Genomic DNA, 18,195 nt, shown 5'->3' with positions numbered 1-18,195 from the left:
AGTCTTGTAGACTTTCTTTATTCTTTTCATTCTTTTCTTTCTGTTCCTCTGACTGGATAATTTCAAATGGTTTGTCTTTGAGTTCACTCATTCTTTATTCTGCTTGATTAAGTTGAAGCTCTCTCTTCAGTTCAGACATTGTATCTTCAATTCCAGTATTTGTGTTGGTTCTTTCTTTCTTGTGGCTTCTATTTCTTTTTTATTTATTTATTTATTTATTTATTTATTTATTTATTTATTTATTATTATACTTTAAGTTCTAGGGTACATGTGCATAACGTGCAGGTTTGTTACATATGTATACTTATGCCATGTTGGTGTGCTGCACCCATCAACTCGTCAGCACCCATCAATTCATCATTTATATCATGTATAACTCCCCAGTGCAATCCCTCCCTCCTCCCCCCTCCCCATGATAGGCCCCAGTGTGTGATGTTCCCCTTCCCGAGTCCAAGTGATCTCATTGTTCAGTTCCCACCTATGAGTGAGAACATGCGGTGTTTGGTTTTCTGTTCTTGTGATAGTTTGCTAAGAATGATGGTTTCCAGCTGCATCCATGTCCCTACAAAGGACGCAAACTCATCCTTTTTTATGGCTGCATAGTATTCCATGGTGTATATGTGCCACATTTTCTTAATCCAGTCTGTCACAGATGGACATTTGGGTTGATTCCAAGTCTTTGCTATTGTGAATAGTGCCGCAATAAACATACGTGTGCATGTGTCTTTGTAGTAGACTAATTTATAATCCTTTGGGTATATACCCAGTAGTGGGATGGCTGGGTCATATGGTACATCTAGTTCTAGATCCTTGAGGAATTGCCATACTGTTTTCCATAATGGTTGAACTAGTTTACAATCCCACCAACAGTGTAAAAGTGTTCCTATTTCTCCACATCCTCTCCAACAACTGTTGTTTCCTGACTTCTTAATGATTGCCATTCTAACTGGTGTGAGATGGTATCTCATTGTGGTTTTGATTTGCATTTCTCTGATGGCGAGTGATGATGAGCATTTTTTCATGTGTCTGTTGGCTGTATGAATGTCTTCTTTTGAGAAATGTCTGTTCATATCCTTTGCCCACTTTTTGATGGGGTTGTTTGTTTTCTTCTTGTATATTTGTTTGAGTTCTTTGTAGATTCTGGATATTAGCCCTTTGTCAGATGAGTAAGTTGCAAAACTTTTCTCCCATTCTGTAGGTTGCCTGTTCACTCTGATGGTAGTTTCTTTTGCTGTGCAAAAGCTCTTTAGTTTAATTAGATCCCATTTGTCAATTTTGGCTTTTGCTGCTGTTGCTTTTGGTGTTTTAGACATGAAGTCCTTGCCCATGCCTATGTCCTGAATGGTACTACCTAGATTTTCTTCTAGGGTTTTTATGGTATTAGGTCTAACATTTAAGTCTCTAATCCATCTTGAATTAATCTTCGTATAAGGGGTAAGGAAAGGATCCAGTTTCAGCTTTCTACTTATGGCTAGCCAATTTTCCCAGCACCATTTATTAAATAGGGAATCCTTTCCCCATTTCTTGTTTCTCTCAGGTTTGTCAAAGATCAGATGGTTGTAGATGTGTGGTATTATTTCTGAGGACTCTGTTCTGTTCCATTGGTCTATATCTCTGTTTTGGTACCAGTACCATGCTGTTTTGGTTACTGTAGCCTTGTAGTATAGTAGCGTGAAGTCAGGTAGCGTGACACCTCCAGCTTTGTCCTTTTGACTTAGGATTGTCTTGGCAATGCAGGCTCTTTTTTGGTTCCATATGAACTTTAAAGCAGTTTTTTCCAATTCTGTGAAGAAACTCATTGGTAGCTTGATGGGGATGGCATTGAATCTATAAATAACCTTGGGCAGTATGGCCATTTTCATGATATTGATTCTTCCTATCCATGAGCATGGTATGTTCTTCCATTTGTTTGTGTCCTCTTTGATTTCACTGAGCAGTGGTTTGTAGTTCTCCTTGAAGAGGTCCTTTACATCCCTTGTAAGCTGGATTCCTAGGTATTTTATTCTCTTTGAAGCAATTGTGAATGGAAGTTCATTCCTGATTTGGCTCTCTGCTGGTCTGTTACTGGTGTATAAGAATGCTTGTGATTTTTGCACATTAATTTTGTATCCTGAGACTTTGCTGAAGTTGCTTACCAGCTTAAGGAGATTTTGGGCTGAGACAATGGGGTTTTCTAAATATACAATCATGTCATCTGCAAACAGGGACAATTTGACTTCTTCTTTTCCTAACTGGATACCCTTGATTTCTTTCTCTTGCCTGATTGCCCTAGCCAGAACTTCCAACACTATGTTGAATAGGAGTGGTGAGAGAGGGCATCCCTGTCTTGTGCCAGTTTTCAAAGGGAATTTTTCCAGTTTTTGCCCATTCAGAATGATATTAGCTGTGGGTTTGTCATAAATAGCTCTTATTATTTTGAGGTACGTTCCATCAATACCGAATTTATTGAGCGTTTTTAGCATGAAGGGCTGCTGAATTTTGTCAAAAGCCTTTTCTGCATCTATTGAGATAATCATGTGGTTCTTGTCTTTGGTTCTGTTTATATGCTGGATTACGTTTATTGATTTGCGAATGTTGAACCAGCCTTGCATCCCAGGGATGAAGCCCACTTGATCATGATGAATAAGCTTTTTGATGTGCTGCTGAATCCGGTTTGCCAGTATTTTATTGAGAATTTTTGCATCGATGTTCATCAGGGATATTGGTCTAAAATTCTCTTTTTTTGTTGTGTCTCTGCCAGGCTTTGGTATCAGGATGATGTTGGCCTCATAAAATGAGTTAGGGAGGATTTCCTCTTTTTCTATTGATTGGAATAGTTTCAGAAGGAATGGTACCAGCTCCTCCTTGTACCTCTGGTAGAATTCAGCTGTGAATCCATCTGGTCCTGGACTTTTTTTGGTGGGTAGGCTATTAATTGTTGCCTCAATTTCAGAGCCTGCTATTGGTCTATTCAGGGATTCCACTTCTTCCTGGTTTAGTCTTGGGAGAGTGTAAGTGTCCAGGAAATTATCCATTTCTTCTAGATTTTCTAGTTGATTTGCGTAAAGGCGTTTATAGTATTCTCTGATGGTTGTTTGTATTTCTGTGGGGTCGGTGGTGATATCCCCTTTATCATTTTTTATTGTGTCTATTTGATTCCTCTCTCTTTTCTTCTTTATTAGTCTTGCTAGCGGTCTGTCAATTTTGTTGATCTTTTCAAAAAACCAACTCCTGGATTCATTGATTTTTTGGAGGGTTTTTTGTGTCTCTATCTCCTTCAGTTCTGCTCTGATCTTAGTTATTTCTTGCCTTGTGCTAGCTTTTGAATGTGTTTGCTCTTGCCTCTCTAGTTCTTTTAATTGTGATGTTAGAGTGTCAATTTTAGATCTTTCCAGCTTTCTCTTGTGGGCATTTAGTGCTATAAATTTCCCTCTACACACTGCTTTAAATGTGTCCCAGAGATTCTGGTATGTTGTATCTTTGTTCTCATTGGTTTCAAAGAACATCTTTATTTCTGCTTTCATTTCGTTATGTACCCAGTAGTCATTCAGGAGCAGGTTGTTCAGTTTCCATGTAGTTGAGTGGTTTTGATTGAGTTTCTTAGTCCTGAGTTCTAGTTTGATTGCACTGTGGTCTGAGAGACAGTTTGTTATAATTTCTGTTCTTTTACATTTGCTGAGGAGTGCTTTACTTCCAATTATGTGGTCAATTTTGGAATAAGTGCGATGTGGTGCTGAGAAGAATGTATATTCTTTTGATTTGGGGTGGAGAGTTCTATAGATGTCTATTAGGTCTGCTTGGTGCAGAGATGAGTTCAATTCCTGGATATCCTTGTTAACTTTCTGTCTCGTTGATCTGTCTAATGTTGACAGTGGAGTGTTGAAGTCTCCCATTATTATTGTATGGGAGTCTAAGTCTCTTTGTAAGTCTCTAAGGACTTGCTTTATGAATCTGGATGCTCCTGTATTGGGTGCATATATATTTAGGAGGGTTAGCTCTTCCTGTTGAATTGATCCCTTTACCATTATGTAATGGCCTTCTTTGTCTCTTTTGATCTTTGATGGTTTAAAGTCTGTTTTATCAGAGACTAGGATTGCAACCCCTGCTTTTTTTTGTTCTCCATTTGCTTGGTAGATCTTCCTCCATCCCTTTATTTTGAGCCTATGTATGTCTCTGCATGTGAGATGGGTCTCCTGAATACAGCAGACTGATGGGTCTTGACTCTTTATCCAGTTTGCCAGTCTGTGTCTTTTAATTGGACCATTTAGTCCATTTACATTTAAGGTTAATATTGTTATGTGTGAACTTGATCCTGTCATTATGATATTAACTGGTTATTTTGCTCGTTAGTTGATGCAGTTTCTTCCTAGCCTCGATGGTCTTTACATTTTGGCATGTTTTTGCAATGGCTGGTACCGGTTGTTCCTTTCCATGTTTAGGGCTTCCTTCAGGGTCTCTTGTAAGGCAGGCCTGGTGGTGACAAAATCTCTAAGCATTTGCTTATCTGTAAAGGATTTTATTTCTCCTTCACTTATGAAACTTAGTTTGGCTGGATATGAAATTCTGGGTTTAAAATTCTTTTCTTTAAGAATGTTGAATATTGGCCCCCACTCTCTTCTGGCTTGTAGAGTTTCTGCCGAGAGATCTGCTGTTAGTCTGATGGGCTTCCCTTTGTGGGTAACCCGACCTTTCTCTCTGGCTGCCCTTAAGATTTTTTCCTTCATTTCAACTTTGGTGAATCTGGCAATTATGTGTCTTGGAGTTGCTCTTCTGGAGGAGTACCTTTGTGGCGTTCTCTGTATTTCCTGAATTTGAATGTTGGCCTGCCCTACTAGGTTAGGGAAGTTCTCCTGGATGATATCCTGAAGAGTGTTTTCCAACTTGGTTCCATTTTCCCCCTCACTTTCAGGCACCCCAATCAGACGTAGATTTGGTCTTTTTACATAATTCCATACTTCTTGCAGGCTTTGTTCATTTCTTTTTCTTCTTTTTTCTTTTGGTTTCTCTTCTCACTTCATTTCATTCATTTGATCCTCAATCGCTGATAACTCTTTCTTCCAGTTGATCGAGTCGGTTACTGAAGCTTGTGCATTTGTCACGTATTTCTCGTGTCATGGTTTTCATCTCTGTCATTTCGTTTATGATCTTCTCTGCATTAATTAGTCTAGCTGTCAATTCTTCCACTCTTTTCTCAAGATTTTTAGTTTCTTTGCGCTGGGTACGTAATTCCTCCTTTAGCTCTGAGAAGTTTGATGGACTGAAGCCTTCTTCTCTCATCTCGTCAAAGTCATTCTCTGACCAGCTTTGATCCGTTGCTGGCGATGGGCTGCGCTCCTTTGCAGGGGGAGATGCGCTCTTATTTTTTGAATTTCCAGCTTTTCTGCCCTGCTTCTTCCCCATCTTTGTGGTTTTATCTGTCTCTGGTCTTTGATGATGGTGACGTACTGATGGGGTTTTGGTATAGGTGTCCTTCCTGTTTGATAGTTTTCCTTCTGACTGTCAGAAGGACTGTCTGTTGGTCTGTTGGAGATTGCTTGAGGTCCACTACCGACCCTGTTTGCCTGGGTATCAGCAGCAGAGGTTGCCGAAGATAGAATATTGCTGAACAGCGAGTGTACCTGTCTGATTCTTCCTTTGGAAGTTTCCTCTCAGGGGTGTACTCCACCCTGTGAGGTGTGGGGTGTCAGACTGCCCCTAGTGGGGGATGTCTCCCAGCTAGGCTACTCAGGGGTCAGGGACCCACCTGAGCAGGCAGTCTGTCCGTTCTCAGATCTCAACCTCCGCGTTGGGAGATCCACGGCTCTCCCCAAAGCTGTCAGACAGAGTCGTTCGCATCTGCACCGGCCCCCGCTGCTTCCCCTGTTGGTCTTCAGCTGTGCGCTGTCCCCAGAGGTGGAGACTACAGAGACAGGCAGGCTTCCTTGAGCTGCTGTGAGCTCCACCCAGTTCGAGCTTCCCAGCGGCTTTGTTTACCTACTTAAGCCTCAGCAATGGCGGGCGCCCCTCCCCCAGACTCGCTGCTGCCTTGCGGATAGATCGCCGCAGACTGCTGTGTTAGCAGTGAGGGAGGCTCCGTGGGCGTGGGACCCTCCCGGCCAAGTGTGGGATATATTCTCCTGGTGTGCCTGTCTGCTTAAAGCGCAGTATTGGGGTGAGAGTTACCTGATTTTCCAGGTGTTGTGTGTCTCAGTTCCCCTGGCTAGGAAAACGGATTCCCTTCCCCCTTGCACTTCCAGGTGAGGCGATGCCTCGCCCTGCTTCAGCTCTCGCTGGTCAGGCTGCAGCAGCTGACCAGCACCGATTGTCCAGCACTCCCTAGTGAGATGACCCCAGTACCTCAGTTGAAAATGCAGAAATCACCGGTCTTCTGTGTCGCTCGCGCTGGGAGTTGGAGACTGGAGCTGTTCCTATTCGGCCATCTTCGTGGCTTCTATTTCTTAATTGTACTTCTCATTTTGCTCACATATTGTTTTCCTGATTTCATTAGTCTATTTTGTGTTTTTTTATAACTCACTGAGATTTTTAAAGATGGTTATTTTCATGTATTTTTCAAGCAGTTTATGTATCTCCATTTCCTTAGGGTCAGTTTCTAGAGCTGCAATAGTGTCCATGGAAGATGGTGAACTTAATCAATAAATATTGTGTAGGTTCTGACTGCCCCACCGACCAGTTGTTCCTCCATCTCCCTTTCCCTCAGGCCTTCCTATTCCTTGAGACACAACAATATTAAAATTAGGCCAATTAACAACCCTCCAATGGCCTCTAAGTGTTCAAGTGGAAGCAAGAGTCTCTCAGTTTAAATCAAAAGCTAAAAGTTGTTATACTTCATGAGCAAGGTATGTCCAAAGCTGAGATAAACCAAAAGCTAGATCCCTTGTACCAAACAGCCAGCCAAGTTGTGAATGCAAAGGAAAAGTCTTAAAAGAAAATTAAAAGTGCTACTCCAGTGAACACACAAATGATAAGGAAGCAAAACAGCCTTATTGCTGACATGGAGAAGGTTTTAGTGGTCTGCATAGAAAATCAAACCAGTTATAGCATTCCCTTAAGGCAATGCCTAATCCAGAGTAAAACCCTAACTCTCTTTAATTCTGTGAAGGCTGAGAGAAGTCAGGAAGTTGCAGAAGAAAAGCTTGTAGCCAGAAGAGGTTGGTTCATAAGATTCAAGGAAAAAAGTCATCCCCATTACATAAAAGTGCAAGGTGAAGCAGCAAGTGCTGATGTAGCAGCAGCAAGTTAAACAGATGGTCTACCTAAGATCACATCTTGAATGTAGACCAAACAGTCTTCTATTGGAAGAAGAGGCCATCCAGGATTTTCATAGCTAGAGAGGAGATGTCAATGCCTGGCTTCAAAGGACAAACTGACCCTCTTAGTAAGGGCTAATGTAGCTGATGACTTCAAGTTGAAGCCAATGCTCATTGACCATTCCAAAGAGTCCAAGGGCCTTAAGAATCATGCTCAGTCTAATCTTCCTGTGTTTTAGAAATGGAAAACAAAGTCTGGATAATAGCACATCTGTTTATAGAATGGTTTACTGAATATTGTAAGCCCACTGTTGAGACTCACTGCTCAGAAAAAGGAGACTCCTTTCAAAATATTACTGCTCATTGACAATGCACCTGGTTATGCAAGAGCTCTGAGGGAGATGTACAAGGAGACAAATGTTTACATGCCTGCTAACACAACATCCGTTCTGCAGCCAGTGGATCAAGGAGTAAGTTCAACTTTCAAGCTCATTATTTAAGAAATATGTTTTGCAAGGCTATAGCTTCCCTAGATAGTGATTCCTCTGACTCATATGGGCAAAGTAAATTGAAAACATTTGGAAAGGTTCACCATTCTAGATGCTATTAAGGACATTTATGATTCCTGGGAGGTCAAAATACCAATATTAACAGGAATTTGGATGAAGTTGATTCTAACCCTCCTGGATGACTTTGTGGGGCTCAAGATTTCAGTGGAAGAAGTAACTGCAAATGTGATGGAAATAGCACACTAGAATTAGAAGTGGAGCCTAATGACATGACTGAATTGTTGCAATCTCATGCTCAAACTTGAACAGATGAAAAGTGGCTTTCTTATAGATGAGCAGAGAAAGTGGTTTTTTGAGATAGAATCTACTCCTAGTGAAGATGCTGTGAATGTTGTTGAAATGACAACAAAGGATTTAGGATGCTGCATAAACTTAGTTGATATAGCAGTGGAAGAGTTTGAGAGGATTTTGAAAGAAGTTCTGCTGTGGATAAAATGCTCTCAAACAGCATCATATGCTACAGAGAAATCTTTCATGAAAGGAAGAGTCAATCAATGAGGCAAACTTCATTGTTCTTATTTAAGAGCCACCCCAACCTTCAGCAACCACCTGCCCTGATCATTCAACCGCCAACATTGAGACAACATCCTCCATAAACAAAAAGATTATGTTTCACTGAGGGATCAGTGATTTTTAGCATTTTTTTAGCAATAAAGTATTTTTAATTAAGGTACATACATGGTTTTTTAAAGACATCCTGCTATCGCACATTTGAGAGACTACAGTATAGTGTAAACATAACTTTTATGTGCACTGGGAAACAAAAAAATTGTGTGACTTGCTTTATTGTGATATTTGCTTTATTGTGATGGTCTGGAGCTAAACCTACACTATATCCAAGGTACGACTGCATTTTCAGTTCTCTTGGGTGCATACCTAGGAGTGGAATTGCTGAGTTATATTTGGAATTTTAAACATGTCTAAACAGGGCACTTTTTGTGCAACCCTGATTAGGCAATCCTGTAAGTCTTGTGTTGCCACTTTCCGAGTCATTTCTATGACACTCTACTTATTTAGAAAGCACATAATCTAATCTACAGTTTAACATACCTATGGCTAATGGTCCTTCATGCATGTCTTTAGACTTCTCGCTGAGTACTCATAAGCACAGAAAAAGATGAAATTGAAATTAATAGATTCTGGAAGAAACGTGATGAACTCTTGAAATAACCAAACTTGCCTTTCTCTAACCTTTCTCTAACCGAACTAAGCTTTCTCTCTCCTTAGCTAGACTTGAACTTATTTCTAATGCTCCCCATCCCTCACCCCTGCCCCAACCTGGAAAGATGGAGAAAGACCATATCTTCACTGTCTCTGACTCAGATATTCAAAGGTCATAATAGTGCATATGGCAGAGTGGTTGTAAGCATGTTTTAACTTGTTTAACTTAGTGAAAATGTGTAGGGAATGTTTAAGATCTGTCAGATTGTAGAGGAAAAAACAAATAGAGAAAAATGAAAGTTTGTAGCTGAAGAAATAGTAATGTAGTTTAAGATGGAACAAGCGTAGTTGAAATAGAAGAAATTATCGAAGACATAAGTGAAGAAAGTTCTCCTAAGCTTGGAAAAAAACAAAAACAAAAAACAAACCATGGATATGTGATGAAATCTGGCTTCCAGGAAAAATGAACAAAAGAGACTCACAAAAAAATACATTCTGGTAAAATTTTTGTGTTATAAAGGAAAAAGTTCTAGTAGCATACAGACTGAAAAATTCTGTTGCCCATATAGTAATGAAAAGTAAGCTGCATCATCATACTTATTTATGGAGCATTAAGGCTAAAAGGTAATGGAGCAATGTCTGTATAATTTTGGGAAGAAAAAAATATTGGGACTTACCTAAAAATTTTATGCCCATCCATAGTTAAGCCATTACTACAAGAATTGTTATTAACAAAAATGTTTCTTCTCCAAAAAAGCAGAGTTATTTTGAGTAACATGGGGCCATTTTCTACATTTTTTCTTGTCTTTGGAGATTATATTGAATAATCTCTTCATATTACCTTCAATCTGTGAATGTTTTTACATTAAATTCATTAATATAAGCGTATGAAATGGTATCTCAATTATGATAAAATAAAGTCAAGAAAAAATTATTTATCAAGCTAAAATGTTAAGTGACAGGTGATAAGATTGAACATTATCATCATTTTTATATTTTCTAATATTTTCCAAACGTTCTACTCTATGCATGAATTATTTTTTCTTTAACTTGTTTAAAAATAATTAAAACTTTTTAATGAATACAAATATTTATAAGCCCAAACAGTGAAGTATTTACAATTTTATATTTGCTAAGTAGCTAAAGTGACTGAAGGGAAGCACATAAAATCTTAGTAGTGAGTTGTTTTATCTTTTTCCATATTTTGCAGCTTTTATGTAATGAGTTTCATGCAGCTTTTATGATGGAAAAAATCCTTTATTCAAAAATAAAAATTTAGTTTCATTAATTAATGACATTATAAGATGCAGATGTTTCTGCTTATACATGAATCCTGTTTTTCCTAAGACCTATATTAATGTAAATCATATCCTATGTTGGTAGTTTTACTGACACCCTTGAGGTATATCTTTCCAGGAGTTTTCACTGATAGGCACATTGGCCAATGTGTTGTAACATAGAAGAGTTCCAACATTTATTCAGGCAACAAATTATCTATTGAATGCTTACCTTATGCTAGCTGCTGAGAGTACAGTGAGTAACTCAGGCATAGTTCCTATTCTTATGAAATTTAAAATTTAACATTTGAAATTGGTTGAAGAAACTGTCAAGGGCTTGGTAGGTGGCAACACACTGTAGAAGCATCCAGCTTTGGCTAGAAGAACAAGAAAAGTTTTCAAAGGAAGCATGGTATCAGATTAGCCAGAGGAGCAGTTATCCCAGGGAGTTGAAATATGCAAAGATCTGGAGGTGTGACGTACATTTGGGGAACCAGAAATAGGTGAACACAGCAACAACCAAGAGTTTGATGTTGGGGAGTGATGAGCAATAAAGGCTGGAATCAGTATCCAGGTCATGAAGGGCCTTGTAAATTGAGTTAGGGAATTCAGATTTTGTCCTCTGGGTAATGGGATGCCATTGTATGGTGCATTAGTTTCCTAGGGTTGTTATTGCAACAAATTACCATAAACTTGGTGACTTAAGACAACACAAATCTACTCTCACAGTTTTGGAGGCCAGCAGTTCAAAATCAAGGTGTTGGTAGGTTGGTTCCCTGGAGGCTCTGAGGGAGAATCTGTTCTGTGCCTGTCTCCTAGCTGCTGGTGACTGCTGGCCACTCTTCACACTCCTTAACTTGAGGTTTTGTAACTCTAATCTCTGCCCTGGGCTTCACGTGGCTTTCATCTCTCTGTGCCTTCTTTTTTTGCTGTCTCATAAGGACACTCATCATTGAATTTAGGTACCACCCTAATCTAGGATGAACTCATTTCAAAATCCTTACTCTAATTACATCTTCAAAGACTTTTATTCCAAATAGGGTCACCTTCTGAGACTCATGGTGAACATATGTCCTTGAGGCCACACAGCGCAACCTGCTACAGGAGGCTTTAGAAGGGCAATTGAACAAACTTACAAATGAAATGACTTATACATTTCAGAATGATTGTTCTGGCTATTGTGTGGAGAATGGACTTGAGGGGGCAAGGCTAGAAACAAGGAGGTCAGTGGGAATCTAGGTATAGAGTACCAGCAACTTTAGAGGTAAGAAAGTGGAGATGAGACTGAGTGCGGTGGCTCACGCCTGCAATCCCAGCACTTTGGGAGGCTGAGGCGGGCAGATCACTTAAGGTCAGGAGTTCAAGACCAGCCTGGGCAACATACCAAAACCCCGTCTCTACTAAAAATACAAAAATCAGCTGGGTGTGGTGGCGCACACCTGAAATCCCAGCTACTCAAGAGGCTGAGGCATGAGAATCGCTTAAACTTGGGAGGCGGAGGTTGTAGTGAGCCAGGATTGCGCCATTGTACTCTAGCCTGTGTGACGGGGTAAGGCTCTGTCTCAGAAAACAAAAATGGTGATGAGTGTAGAAAATACTTTGAAGATGGTTGATTGTGGAAAGAAGAAGATAAAGGGGTGTGGTTGAAGAGCATGTGGTGGTGAGGAGGGAATTTTAAAGGATGGGAGACACCTGGTGTATTTCTCATGCAAATGAGAAAGACACAGCATCCACAAGGGAGAGTGGCTGACAACACAGAAGTGAAAGGCAAAAAGCTAGAGAGGGGAGGAGGATGGGATCCAGAGCTCAGACTGAGTACAAAGCAGCTGATCCATCCCATATTTGATCATTCCTAGATATTTTAGTAGTTCTGGAAAGTTGGTGATGAGAAAGATAGTTTACTCCTGTTTAAGGACTCTATCAAGTGCCACACTGATTACTTTCCTTGTGTTACCTCTGTTAACCTTTGATGTAGCTGTGTTTATTTACTCCTTTTATAGTTTAGCTCACTGAAGCACAAAGAGGTTAAATAATTTGTGGAAGGCCACACAGATAGTAAGTGGTAGTATCATTTCAACCAAGCACTGTGACTGCTGATCCCTTGCCTATAACTACTACTACAGGGTACTCCTCTGAAGGGAGGGGGCATAATCAACATGCACATACTTTATTTTTCATGGTGTGTGTTGATTTTGATAGCAGGCACTGTTATTATTTTGCAGACTATAAAGTTATTATCTTGCCTGCTATTTTTGTTTTGTTTTGTTCGTTCTTATATTGGCTTGCCACTAGGTTGAATCAGTAAGGCAGTATCATTTATTTCTTTATCTTTTCAAGGTGTTGGGATTGGTTTGATTCATCTTTTCTCTATCTGGATAGTAAGGTTAGGTGAGTATTATCCCTTCATATTATTAAGGCTTTGTGTTATTTGTATTATTAAATCATATATTAAACCTGCCCAATGATTAAAGCTGCTCTTAGGAGATTCATTTTCATAAGCATATTCACATATACCCAATTCCCTTGAATCATTCTTAATGACATTTGTTCTGTAATCTAACCCTTTATACAAGTTAATTTCTGGATGTCTTTACTGAATGTTACTTTGGCTCAAATGTTACTTCCTTAGAGGATTCTTCCCTAAATCCCAAACTAGCTCCTCTGGTCTCCCGGTTATATATGCTCACAGCTGAATGCAATGGCTGGGACTCTTTGAGGCATACTGACCTTAGCCAGGTCAGTTAAAGGGCCGAGTTTTTCGATACTGAGGAGGAGGAGGGGAAGGAGGAAATGGAATTTCATCTTCCAAAATTCTAAAATATTAGCAGTCAAAATTATAATTTGAATTTCTTATATGGATGGCATGAATTATTAATTTTCTTATTGGTGTTGATAGCCATGATCAAATTGCACAGTTGGATTTGCAAAATGTATCCAGGAAATGACTTTCCCTCCAATTGCCAATATTGATGGAAATATCTATCTGAAAATTTGTCTCAAGTGATTGTGTAAGCTTTAGGCAGCTGCATTTTTGGAGACTTGCTTTTATAACACTGGTCAGCCATGTCCAGCTAAACCCATTTGATTGAACTCTCTCTTTATTGTGTGTTTGAAGTTGAATATTGGGCTGAGGACAAGAGCAAGAAGAGTTGTACTCCAGGTAGAAGAAACTACACATTCAAAGGTATAGATGTCTCTCATCTAAGGAGCCAGCATCGCAGGATGTACTGGCCAACAGTCCTTTTCCTTTCCCCTGTACACAGTCTTGGGGGATGTCAGCCAGAGTCAGGATTTGTAGAGTATTTGTCATTTCTCATTAATAAAAGTAAAGATTTTGAATAGCACTGATCATAATTTGTTAGAACCAAAACTTAGGTCACTCTCATTGTGATAATATTTTTTTCTTTGTGTTCTCTTGCCAGTCACTCCTGAAGCTATTGGCTTCTTGTCTGCTGTTGGGGTCTTTATTGTTCTTCTGGCCGTCCTCTTCCTCTTCATCAACAAGAAGCTGTGTTTCGAAACGATAGGAAGCATTCCTTTCCTGGAGCATCGAGGGAAAAGAAAGCAATCTAAAGACAAGACTGGGATTCGCAAGGGGCTGGGTAAGCATTACACTTCAGATTCTCTTGGGCTTGGCAACTTGCTGTGGTGTGGGTCAGGGTGGACATGATGAATTGACTTTACTAAAGAATATATTATCGTTATGAAAGTAATGTTCTCCTTAGAGTTCGAGGAGCAGATGGGAAGAGGCTCTGACCACCACTTCCCATTTTCTTAGCTCTTTAGAAGTCTCTGTTGAGTTTTCCTCTGATGAATGCTTGAAGAAAAAATATGTGTTCTGTTTGACAAGAACCTTAATGCATTTTAGTCTCATGATGTTAGAACAATGTTGACATTTCACCTGTTAGCTGTTTTTGAGATTTTTCAGTGCTCAGGACGGTGTCCCACCTTGTATGGGAATGGTCACTTTTCCAAAGGGAGGTTTTTACTCTTTAAGCTCACTGAGTATACTGTGTCATTTACTCACTGCCTTCAGTTTGATGAGGGAAAAATAACACACTTAAAGAAGTAATTGGCTTCCTGCTCTTAAAGGACATATTCTATTTTCAATTGCTGAAGCATAGAACTTTGTGATACAGGATGTTCTCACAGAGGGATGGTTATCACACAGATGTGGGGCATTTAAAGAGAGTACTCTTATCTTACAGATAATAACTTTGCTGTTTTTTTATCAGTCTGATTATTACTCTCGTTTTCCATACCCCACAAGGTATGGGGCATGACATACCTGGTCAAGGAGCAACCTTACATTTTTTTTCGAGTGAAGGGAAGGTCTTGAGGAGAGTACCCTCTAGGTATCCTATGTTCTTGGTGTGTTCTAAGTATGCCTGGATCAAGGGGAATATTTGGCTTACTGATATGGCAGCTTTTGTAGCCATGGATAGTTCAGCTTTTTTGCCTTGTTATAAGAAAGGCATAATGTAGGAATAAAGGCATTTATCTGTTGCTTATAACAAATTATCCCAAAACTTAGTAAGTTAAAACAATAAAAATTCATTATCTAACAGTTCTTGAAGTTCAGAAATTGAGGAGTGGCTTAGCTGGGTTATTCTAGATCAGGGTCTGTTGTAAGGCTGCAATTAGAATGTCATCTGAAGGTTTCAGTTAGAATGTCATCTGAAGGCTGGACTGTGGCTGTCAGAGTCCCCTCCAGGATGGCAAAAGGCCTCAGATCAGATCCATGTGGGACCCTCCACAAGGCTACTTGAGTGCTTTATGATGTGGCAGCTGGCTTTCCCTGGAGGGAGAGATCCATAAGAAAGCAAGGAGGAGCCACCACTCTTTTTATGCCCTAGCATGGGAAGTCTTACAATGTCACTTTTATCACATTGTGTTTGTTCACTGAGCACAGCTTGAGCTCAAAATTTGGGAAATTCAGTTCTACTTTTTGAGGGGAAGAGTATCAAAGAGTGTGAGGACATATTTTTAAATCTCTATGTGAGATAATAATAATGAGAGAGGTGTAAATTGCAGATTTGGCAATTGCTTTGGCATTCCTGCTGTTGCAGTGGCCTTATTTTTTGAACTTCCCATGGGACATATGACTTACTCTGAAAATAGAATGGAATATTTTAAATAGAGCTTGCCATGCAAAAGCTGGGACTTATGAATGATTTAGACACTACTGTCCCAGCTGGGACATAGGTGAGTGAGATGAACAGATGTCTGTTTGGCCATGGGGTGGTATGAAGGTAGGATTCATCATGATTCTGTTTCTCTCCCTTCAGCAGCTGGCTGTCACTCATTATGTGACCTTGGCAAATTATGGAACCAGTATGAACTTGAGTTTCCTTGTTTGCATATTGGGATTATCAGTACATCTCTCATAGGGTCAGCCTAGATTAAATTAATTAATTCTGTAGAGATACCAGCATAGTGCCTATAGCAATGCAACAGCAATAGCAAGTCACAGTGATGGCTGCTAGGAATGACATTACACATTCATGAATTGTATTCATTACTTAAATTGGGAGGTTAAAGTTGGTGATGTTTTCTCCTTTGCAAACTATAATGGGTATGAGGAACTGAAGTTAGAACTATTTAAAATATTTCCTTTTTGTCTTGTTTGACATTTTATCTGAATATTTTAGAGACAATTATGAATTATACTTGCAAATAAGTTGAGGTTTTAAGAATGTTGAAACAATAACAAAGTATGAACAAAAGCTGTTCGCTCAGGAAACACTGAAAAATACATGTCTCAAATTCAGAGTGGGGTCATGTAAAGGGAGCTTTAAAAATAGTTTCTTCAGGAGCATCCCCAAATTATAATGTCTAAAAAGCAAACACCTTCACTTTGACATTTCTCCTTTTACAAGTTTAATTATTGTTATCAAAAGTCTTTGAAAAACATGCTTCTACCCCAGATTGTGTCTAACCTTTGATATTTGCCTTAATTATCCTCAGAGTACTGATTTCTCAGTGAAGTTGGGATGTTCTTAACATATTTTGACAAACATAAAGAAGGGAGGCAGGCAGGCTGGTGTGGTGGGAAGAAGCCCAGTACAGACAGACAGAGCTTAGTTTTGCCACTAATTGGCCACGATATTTTGGGAAACTCACTTCACCTCTCTGAGCCTTAAGTCCTCATTTGCAGATTGATGAGTCTGGACTAGGCTTCTCCCATTCTCATTCTGTGATTCCGTTCGGTTCTTTGGGTTACCATAGCAATTTCTTCTCTAGCTTTCAGTCTATGAATGGAAGAGAACTAATAAAAATGAGACCATCCTACTCTTAGATTAAACCGTATGAGATTGCCATTTTTGTTGATCAAAAAATGATAGAATATCAGAAACTGAATTAATCATTTTAATCTAATATATGTGATGTTCTGAAGAATAAAATAATTCTTTTCGATTATGTGGTAACACCAGAGAGGCAACAGTGGATGTTTATTTTCCAAACCTACTATGCAAAATGATTTGCTTGACAAAAATACCTTGCTTTCCTTTAGGCTATATATATTTTAAAGTTTAAAGAATTTACAGACGTCATTCTGCCTGGATTTAGGCAAGGGGACAAAGAAACTGGAATGGTGTTTTCCTAATAACATAGGTAATAGTAATAATAATAATACAGATAATGATCATTGGTAACTATCATTTATTTAGCAATTACTATTATCAAGTATTTTACATGCATTGTTATTCTAAGTATTTTACATGCATTATTTGATTTCTTTATGTAACGTTCTTGTGTTGTTCATTGACAATGATTGCTTTGGGGGAAGGATGAATATCAGTTGGAACAAAAAAGCCAATATTCAGATTTGAGATAAAAAATTGATTAAAAATAAAAATTTCACAGTGAGATAATAGTTTTTAAAAGAAGCCAGCTTTGAGAGAAGAGGAGGGGAGAGAGAGAATATTTTTGTTGTTGTGTTTTGTTTGCTGCCCCCCCAAAAAAAACTTTATATTCCAAAAGCAAAATTTAGGAGTTGGTACAAAGAGCTTCATTTTAAGAGGCACAATGTAGAAAGCATAGACAATGTAACATGAGGGCATTTCCTCCCAGGCAGGCAAGGGAAGAAGGATGCCCTTCCTCTTCTGGAAAGGGCAGACCCATGACTTGAAAAGGTGAAAGGAAAGAGGTTTGGAGACCATGAAATGTTTCCTGGACCAGACCCTGAGAAGGAGGACAGATGTGGGACCCAGTCAGGCCAGTTGTGATAAGAAGGTTGGAATTCAGCACGCCCCAGGAAGAGTTGGAAAGGAGAGTGCCGTGTGCTTCTTTTTGGAATTGTGGCAGGAGACTGCCTCACTGGTGTCCCATGTGGGCCTGGGGGGCTGTGGTGGGGCGAATATACTGGTGGTGCTGGAGGGAGAGAGAACTTGACAAGACGCCGCTGCTACAGTTCCTCTGGTGAGCAGGAGAACACTTGTTTTAGAAATTTCTGCCTGACCCTGGCGGTGGGAGCAGGGGCAAAGAAGATAGCAGATGAATGAGTCAATGTGCCTGCCGGCAGTTATTGCAGCTTGCCATGAGGTGGGCCTGTATTGGAGGCTGGAGGATGAACAGTCCAAGGCCTTTTGTAATCAGAGCTGGCTTCATGGGCATGGAACTGCACAACTGCCCAAAGCCTACACTTAGAAGGGCCCCTGTGCTTGGCTTAGTGATGATGTGCTGTTGCAGTCTTGAAATTCTTAGTGATTTTCAAGGGCCCTGCATTTTCATTTTGTACTGAGTCTTGCAAATTATATAGCTTGTGCTGCCTAGGGTCATCACCAAGAGGTACTCCTGCTATGGAATGCTGTAAGGCAGAGGTTGATTCTCCTGGAGTCAGCAGGAGCCAGCAGGAACAGCACATCATGTTAAATAAACTCACACCAATGCCCAGACACTCCCTGCTGTAAGAGAACATGAAGGTGGGAGTGGAAATCCCAAAGACTGATACTTTATCCA

At 39.7% G+C, this 18,195-nt stretch overlaps 1 pseudogene; it reads left to right on the top strand.

Annotated features, from left to right (window-relative positions):
- LOC104655245 overlaps nt 1-17,738 on the top strand; it is a 115,344-nt pseudogene extending 97,606 nt beyond the window's left edge.
- Nucleotides 17,739-18,195: the final 457 nt, after the last annotated feature.

The sequence above is a fragment of the Rhinopithecus roxellana genome, chromosome 5, assembly GCF_007565055.1.
Source record: "Rhinopithecus roxellana isolate Shanxi Qingling chromosome 5, ASM756505v1, whole genome shotgun sequence".
Lineage (NCBI taxonomy): Eukaryota > Metazoa > Chordata > Mammalia > Primates > Cercopithecidae > Rhinopithecus > Rhinopithecus roxellana.
Note: the sequence above shows the minus strand (reverse complement) of the source record. Positions and strands in the feature narration are given on the sequence as shown.